The 9,610-nt window shown below is 31.3% G+C and overlaps 1 protein-coding gene across 1 annotated transcript in view; it reads left to right on the top strand.

Annotated features, from left to right (window-relative positions):
* Nucleotides 1–6,043: 6,043 nt before the first annotated feature.
* The window catches only part of LOC113511591 (elongation of very long chain fatty acids protein AAEL008004), a 46,403-nt gene continuing 42,836 nt past the window's right edge, over nucleotides 6,044–9,610 (top strand). The window contains exon 1 of the mRNA XM_026895232.3: nucleotides 6,044–6,201. The gene's annotated coding sequence lies outside the window, so the exon portion shown is untranslated. The remainder of the gene's footprint in view (nucleotides 6,202–9,610) is intronic.

Genomic DNA, 9,610 nt, shown 5'->3' with positions numbered 1-9,610 from the left:
TCGATCTACTAATTCTTCAAAATATTGCCGTAATATCTAACCATCCTATTTACCTATTGAATAAGTTGTTAGGTCCACTGAACTTGAAAATAAAAATATTATTTTATAAGGAGTTAAGGAAACTGTTCCTTATAATATTAAATACAAATAAATTTCTGTTGTAAATTCATTAGATATGATATATGATATCGTACGAAAAAAGACCGAAAAATTGCCCAAAAATATTTTATGCTAAGGATAATTTAAGGTTTTCCCTGTGTACTAATTTCTAGGTATTTCGTTACATACAGAATCGTAAGATAGTAAAGTTAATAAATATTAGAAATTAATTATGTTTATCGATCTCTGTTGTTGGCTGTACTAAGAATATTTTTTTTATTTAAATGTTTTAGTGCTGTCTTGTTATCCAAGGTGCATGTATTCGAATATATTTGCTTACTTACCATAAATACGACTTTGAACTTTGATTTTACAAATGTTGACCGTTTGTATGACAAGTGACTAAGATTGTGATTAATGACACGGATTATAAGTGGACGAATCTATACAATATGCTACGATGAATTATTCCTGTAACTTCTCGTAAGTGCCATAACGAAATTTATGTGGGTTAGTGGTAAATAAACATTTTTGTAATGAAAAGAGTCGCTGATGTGAATATTATAAATGTGAAAACTATTAACATATTGTTTGGATGTTTATTTGTTTGTTATTCAATCACATTACACGGTTGAACATTATTAACATATTATATATTTTGAATATAAATCGTAGAAAATAGTAGCTAATAATACCATAATTACCATGGAGTAGTGTCATAGCTTATCATGGATAATAAGCTTTGACACTACCTACTACTACCTTGAAGTATGCCACTATGCGTTGCTACTTCTTAGCACTAAGGCGTTTTCTAGTGTGTCCGGGGGTGTTTACATTATTTACATTGCCTAATCTTCGTTCAGATTAACAAAGGTAATATTATACGTAATGTATAATATTACCTTTGTTATTATTATGATAACGAAATGGTAACTTCGCACTGCGCTATACACTGGCAGGGCACCAGTAAGGGATGATTGGTGAGGATAAAAGGCAGGTCAGTTAGCCCATCGTGTCGAATTCTACGATAAATTAGTCACGATAGTTTCCAGGGAGAACGGCGTGGAGACAAACATGATAGGGTATATTGATAGCAATGAGGACTAACCTTCCTATTATTATTTGTGTTTCTAAATTGAACTAACTTGTCTTTAGGTTGAATTTACAAAAACCTTTTGATGAATATTTAGTATATTGTACTATTACTATTATTACTAGAGGGAGACTTTGTACAAAAGTCGATTGCTTGGGCACCTCTGTCCCATTCGTGTTTCTACCGTGAAGCAGTTGTGTTTGCATGGCTGTGTTTCGGTTTGAAGGGTTGCAGTGAATTTACAGGGTACAGAGGAATAACACTTGAGTCCTCAGGAATGGCAACGCATGGGAGGTATCATGGTCGAAATAATATACTCTGTTATATCCATGGTATTGCTCATGTCTATAGGCGACGGTTACTACTTTCTATTAGATGGGCCGTCAGCTTGTTTGCTATTCTAAGTCGCATAAAAAACTGAATTATATCGATATACTATATTTACTATATTTTATGTAACAATATGCCATTTATATCGAAACAGAAAAACATATTACGTTTTTCTGTAAATAGCTAATGTCAATAACATTGTTTTTCAGTCACCTATATGGAAGAAATTAGTTATAACAGTATTCAAAATTATAATATTGTCATATACGGTAAAGGAATAAGTAATAGATATAATTGTTCAAAAAACAAAACAAAATTCATAATTCGTAGTGTCCTGTGATCTTAAAAAGAACACAAGTTGCAAAAAGTAGAGATTTTTTATTTTTAAAGTGTTACAGTCTAGCTATAATGTGATATGCATATTCTGTGACGCAAGTCGCCGCTTGTCATCAAATCAGTTACCCTGGCCCGGAAGCCGGAAGATACACGACATTCTATTAAACAACCATTGCAGAAGACAAATCCTTGAATGGAGGCCGCGAGTAGTAAACATTGTCTGGAACGCCTACACAGCATGATTTGTCTACGCTCGGTCATTACCCTATATATGGATATTATATCACAAATCATTTCAAAAGTAATCTCCTACAAAATAGCTAATTATTTTGTACAGTGGTTTACTTTTCTTTGCTTTTCCTGCAAAAAAAACACTATTTCTTGTAACCGAGGAAATTCTAATAATCCCTTACTTCTAAAAGAGATTGTACCTTTTATTTATTTATTTATTTATTTATTCATTAGTACATATATGTATGTGTACATGGCGACCTTAATGCTAAAAGCATTCTCTCCCAGTCAACCATAGGGAAGTGTCAGAATACTCGAATGCGTTACTAGTAATTATTGATATACATACATACTAAAATTACATATATAAACGAATAAATATATATAAACCACAAATATATAATACTTACACATATATTACGTATACTATATTAAACACGAAATTGAAAATAATATATTTACTATTCGGATAAAGTAAAAAAGTGAGCATGAACGTTTTTTTTTTGAAAGACGGTTTAGTCGGTGGTCTCTTAATGAACAACAAAACAGAAATAACAGAAAGCGCGTTTCAGAGGCGTGAAAAATGTAGGATAAAAGAATTTGAAACGAAACAAGTGCGATGAGAGAGGATAGATAATTGCAGAGTATTACAGGAACGAAGGTTACGATCGTGAGTTTCAAAAAGATACTGGAATTTGCTGCTTAAATAGTTAGGAGACTGGGAGTTTCGAAGAAGAATATAGAGGGTACAAAGAGTCCTAATGTTTCTGTGTTGACGAATGGAAAGCCATTTGAGCTGAGATCGATAGAGAGAAATGTGATCGGACTTCCGAAAGTTGAAGATAAAGAGTATGACTTGGTCGAGGCGACGGTCTGGCTTATCGAGAAGATCTTCATTAAAATCTGGATAACATACATCAGCATAATCAATAATCAGGATCATTAGGGCGATGTTCATGTTCATGTATTTAATTGATGGATAGTAAGGACAGGCCTTACTTTACCTGGATATATTTTTGACGACGCCAATCCCTGACAATTAAAAAATAATCACTATGCGACCCTTTACTAAGACGCTCCTGAGCTAATTCTTATGACGTCAGCCATGAAAGAAAAAGTACAAAAAAGGGTTTTATCATTCTATAATACCAATGTCGGCGACCTCGGCGTCCTCCTTGGGCTTCATCGCTCCGGGCGTCGTCGGACCGGGCCTCCCTCCTAAGGTCGTTACTAGCTGTAGCTTTTTTGCAGTAGTGCTATACAAAAAGGTATATAATTAAAATGCCATAATTAGATACTTATATGTCTATCGTCTACAACAAATAATAATAAAATTATTATTATTGGTGAACTGTTTGATATGGAGGCCGCGTTTGCAGTATTTCGAATTGGCCTTCAAATTCCATACTTTCTTTATCGTTGTGATATTTTCTCATATTTGTACGAGCACCATATATATCATACAAAAAACTAAAATAACTAGGTACTTATCCAATTGAAATTGACTATATAAGTCATATCAAATTGAAATAAGTAGATACTTTTATTTTTATTCCACTATTGTAATTATTATCTTTTAATAGTAAATGTCTGTATTATAAAAATGTAAATGGGCAGCAGTTACATAGGTACTTCAAACCATTTGCAAAAGTTTTTATTGCTATAGAAATTTGTATCAAGCAAGATTACACGTGTAATTAGTTAGCATTAAAACAAATACGTTATTATAATTGAACTAGCTACGCCCGTTGCTATGCTTGACTGCAAAAATATGATCAATATAATTAATCGCACGTAATAATATAGATCTGATTAAGTTAATTTAATTAAAACAATTAAAGGTCAATATTAAAATACAGATAACGGCATTAAAGTTAGTGCTGTTATGTGTTAATGTTGTCCTTTCATTCTTTATTCATGTTTTTAACACAAAAAGTAGTGTGCAAAATAAATGTAAGTTCATTTACGGTACGAGTATTTGTCTCTATAAAGTCGCTTGTCGACGTTTAGAAAACCTGGATTAAAGTATTTGGTTATAATCTGAAGTATTTATGTAATAACAATTGAAAATAGGTTTTGACGGTTGAATAAATGAATGAATTTTTATTTACTAAATATTGGTGATTGCCAGTAGCAGATCTTAAAATTAATTAAAATTGTTCAGCAATATTTACCATTACATAGGTGTGTAAATTTTTTTTTACAATTACTAAAATAATATAGTCATAATAACATTAACGAAATTAATTATTTTAAATTACAATTATGAATAATAAGTCATGCTATGTTTTTACAGTGTCAAGCAGTATCATAAATTACAATTATTTAAAAAGTCTTTTACAAAATAAAAACAATTATTAATTAGGTAGTCAAAGTCTTCTTTTAAATTGTGTGTTGGTCGAACTTTTAATATTATTAGACAATTTATTATATATTTTAATAGCCATGCTATAACATGCAATGACTTCTATTCGTGGATTTAATTACAAATAATTCAATATGTTTTCGGACAAACAAGCAAATTTTATATATGTAAAGAGCCGGTAGCGGCAAAATATTTTTTTCTTTAAACAATAGTTTACAACTATCAAGGAAATAAAGCCCTGCACTATTAACTATTATCTATTGCTAGTAATATCTTCTGATCTATTCGATCTCCACATGTGCGGTCGGCCTGAAAACCGTCGTGGTCAGATTCTAGTGTATTCGCTTAGATGGAGCATATTGGTTAAAAAGATTATACTCGGATATACTGTCTGTTCTCTAGTATTTTCGCCGCAAAAGCTTAGCGCGTGAAATTCAGTGTCGTCATGGCTATAGAAGCAGCTATTATTTCAGTGTCCATTGTAAAAGTTAATTCTTTCGTGAAATATTCTTAACATTTCACGAACGCTTTTACAACTCGAATCTGTAGAACCTATGTATGACATAATGGCAAATATTATTCACGAAGGTTTCATTGAATATATGTATGGAGGTGGTCAAGGATATTAAACCCCCGTTTCCACCAAATACATATCGTAAAAAATGTTGTTTTCGTTTTGTCGCAAACAAGTATTTTCATGGAAACAATTATAATACATACAAAAGTAGGGTAGGAGGGATTGTTAATAATGGAGACTAAGGGCCTCATTGCTAGCAATATACCAAACCAAGTCGACCTTCACGCGGTCTCCCCTGAAAACCATCGTGCTGAATTCAAAGTGTATTCATCACGTTGGGCTAACTGACCTATCTTTTTATCCTCACCTATCATCCCTCACTGGTGCTCCGCCAGTGTATACCGATAGCGCGAGCGGGGTTACATTTCCATCATCATCCATTAAAAAAAAATACGTACAAAAGTATTGCTTTCTATGTTTAAGTCGAGTAATGCTTGACAGTGAATCCTCAGGGTTTCAATATGGAATTTTAGCGTAAATATTTGAGTTAATATTATAAAAATGATTGTCATTTATTTAATGCTTCGGACAACATGTAAGTCATGTCAGAGGCTTTAGTGTACAACGAAGATGGTTTAGCTTACCGTAAAAACTTTTAACACAAGTAAATCACTCACAAGAGGAATAAATGATTATTTCTTCTGCTTACCCGATAAGGAAATATTGAGGTTTAAATATTTGTACAAAGGTACTATACCATTTACATTAGTCTAAACAACATACGCTTATGTGTAACAATCTTTACTTCTTTACGGTTTATTTATGTTTGACTAATTGTATAATAACATTAATGTTTGTAATAAATAATACAGAATGTATTCCAATACATTTGGAAGTAACATTATCGACTATCAAAATTAATCCCATTTGTATAGTACTTACTATACCGCAGTTAAGATATCATCTCTTAATAATCGGAGATAGAACACGTTTTTTATGTGCAAGTTATAATAATGATAACTACAATACCCGAACCTCGGTGACGTCAAACAGCAGTGCGATATATACGCAGGGAAGTTGCGCGCGCGCACATTATTTTCGATTAATCCGCGCGTTGTCTACGCGCCTCTCAGTTTTCACTGCAACTCAAGTGTTGCGGACGTTACTGTTTCCACATTTTATACTAAAACTGTGCTTTAGTGACACTTGTGCAGGAGTAATAAAAAGCCGGTAAGTTTTGTTTCAATTATGGATTTAATTATTTTTTTAAATTTCAGATGAACAGAACAGTGTAAAATGCACATGTTTATTTACAAATTAATGAGCTTATTAAGTATTAGGTTTTAATATAGTATGCCATAAAAACATCAGATGCAAATCTGTAAAACCAGTTTTTTTCGTGTTTTTTTAAAAGTACAAAAGTTGATGAAGGTAGTTTGTTATTTGTTTAATTCTTATAGATACTATGAAAATAATGGATATATCACTAGAAAAAAATATAATTATTATGAAAAGTCAATATTAAATAACAACGTGCATGTTAAAATTGTAACTTTGTACAAAATTAGCACGTTTTTGATATGCCAGTAATTTATTCTTAGGCGGAATATTCTATTACACTAACTGAACAGCCTTCTGACGCCTTTTGAATGACCATGCGCAATGCAATCTGTATTTCGTAATATAATGTTCAATTTGTATTTCAATAAAATATTTAAACAAAGGTATTAGATATACTTGGTTTGCCTTCTTCTTCAATCTTTGTTGGCGGACAATAAACTATTTTGGTGTTACAATGACCTTTGTATAAGGTTTCTGTAAACATAAAAGTCTAAGGAAAAGCTTATCAATTGCCCATTTAGTTAAATGTAATGCAGTAAATTACACTAAACTATAGTAACGTAACGAATGTTAAGGTCTTCATCATTACCTTTGCTTTATACATTCCATACTTGTGTTCTATATTGCTGTTTTATTCTTATGAAAATGAAAAACGGCTTACTTGGGTTTGTTATGGTAACTAATAATAAAATGATGATAAAAACAATGTTAGTTGACTACTACTTAGTAGGATTTTATCTATTAATAGTTCTTATATTACACTATAGGCAGATATATCAATTTAACCAGCCATTCAGCCATATTGATTTAATAACTTCATTGTTTGTTTATATTGGTGTTATTATAACGTTGGTATGTGCATCTATGTAGGGATAATACAATGCAAACTTGGATCTCAACGATCCCAAGAATAATAATCCAATATCTTTGCAACGACCTCACGACAGGTGACACTAATATGACCCTTATTAATAAAATCAAGTTCAATGTCTATATATGAAATTTTATCCACATGTAACATTTTTCTAATTAGTATAATAATTAATTAGTAATTCAGGATTATAATATTCCACAGTTAGTTGGATTTTTCAATACACTGAAGGTACCTATTCATAAAATATTTTTTTTACAAGTTTTTTGCATCTACGGTCGAAGCAAGTTAGGTAAATTTGTTTTGGCAGTAAATCGTCATGTTTCAAAATTTGAAATCTATTTTTCAAGTACTTGCTAACATTTGATTGAACTTGATTACCTATGTTAATTGTAGTAACAATCTAATAATGACTTTCAAAGTGACTTCAGAGACCTTCACAAACAACGTTTATAACGTATTCAAGCTTATTTTGAGACGTAACTGTTTTGTATGCAATGTTATGTTATGGAAAAGTTTTGTGCACAGTTTTAATATCACCATCATCATTATCATCATATCAGCTGTTAACTGTACAATGCCAAGCATAGGCCTCATCTGTAAGAGGGGTTTTGGCAGTAGTTACCAGATATGGTAGACGAGTTGGCAACCACATTGAGGCTTTTGGTGATGTTTTAACAGGGACACTGCTGTCCATCCCTCGAACATTAAATTACCTTAGTCGCTTCTTACAACACCTATGGGAAAGGAAGGGATGACCTATTCAATGTGTAATAAGTTTTTCAACTTCATATGTAAGTATACGAGTAAGTTAATTAATATATGGATAATTATTCCACCTTAAAACATTCTGTGCCTATCTCAAATAAAAGTAATACTAGTAATATTATTATAATAATTATCATTTTAGATGTTTATTGTTCACTATTGAACGTAAATTTTAATTCTACTGCTCCCGAACTAGTTGACTCCTCCAACACGTTTCAATCATTGTTTTCTATAATGGAATTTGTACTATTTTTTACTACAGTATGTGAACTTGTTATAAGCTATCAAAATGAGGTAATAATGGCCTTCGTAGCGCAGTGGTTCTGGGTTTAGTTCTCTGTTTGATAAATTCAATAAACGCTTATCGTGTTATGTCGCCAGATATTGTCTGATTTCTTATTGTTCAAGGCATTCCACTATAAAGACTTATAATCAGGGCAGTTCTTATTTTTATGGGTAAAGATAAAAAAAAAGCTTAATAAAAATCAAATACTTCTTAATAGTGTGTCATAAAAGATATTTTTTTTTTAACTTAATCAGCCTAACTGTTAAGGGACTTGACCTCAAAATATTATTTAAAATTTCTTGGATTCCATCATTAAATTTTGATCGATCTTATTAGTGCTAGTCAATACTTGACAGTGTAAAAAAATTGTTATTCTGCTATCAAGGTCTTTTTCTATATGTAATAACAGGTATGTAATTAATTAATAAGTAATACACAACGATAATAATAATAATCATTCATATGGTACCTATATAGGTACAATATGAATTATTATTATTATGATGATTATCTTTTTATATAAAAAGTTATTTGAAATCGTATTGCTAATGTACATTTCATTAATTACTATTTTCTACAAAATAATCTAAATTTTTATAGCATCAAATAGCATCATTAAACTAATATCGTTCTAAGATAAAAATGAAGTAACAGCACCATTAAACTAATATCGTTGTAAGGAAAATTGCTGCAAACCTGAAACTAAGCATGGTTGTTTACTAAGTTTTATAACGCCATTTTAGTCTTCGTAAAAAGTCCACCTCTGAACGAAGGGTCAAAAGGGTCGGATTCAAGGGTTCAATAATAAAAAAAAAAAAAGTTTTTGTTTGAATTATTTTAAAACTATGCAATGAATTAAAATTTTATCTTACCCTAATGAATAGCCGTGCCAAGTTTTAAGTTTGCAGGAATTTTTTCTACTTTCAATTTCTTTTCCTGTACTATCATCACCAGTATCATTTTAACCGTCAACTCTCTACTGCTGAACATAAGCCTTTACCATAAGGAGAGTTTTGTTAGTAGTTGTCACACTTAGCAGGTGGGCTGGCAACCGCAGTTAGACTTTTAAAGACGTTTTCAGAGGGGCGCTGTTGCCCATCCCTCTACTATTAAACTCCCTTATTTGCTCTTTCGATACTGTACTTGTGTTTATCAATACGATGTTTGTGACAGTTATTTTATCTCCTCATATTTTTAGTTGTACACTTAACTCTTATTTAAAAAAAGCAACAGCTGTGTTTCTTGCCCGTTCTTCTCAGCTATATTGCATTCGAAATCTGCCGCCCATGTAGATACATAAAAAAATTACTATTCAAAAATGCATATTATTGAGTTTACTTGAATAAAAATTATTTATTATTATTATTATAAAG

Source organism: Galleria mellonella, unplaced genomic scaffold (assembly GCF_026898425.1).
Source record: "Galleria mellonella isolate WM207_F2 unplaced genomic scaffold, CSIRO_AGI_GalMel_v1 utg213, whole genome shotgun sequence".
NCBI lineage: Eukaryota > Metazoa > Arthropoda > Insecta > Lepidoptera > Pyralidae > Galleria > Galleria mellonella.
This window is presented reverse-complemented; position numbering and strand designations above follow the sequence as displayed.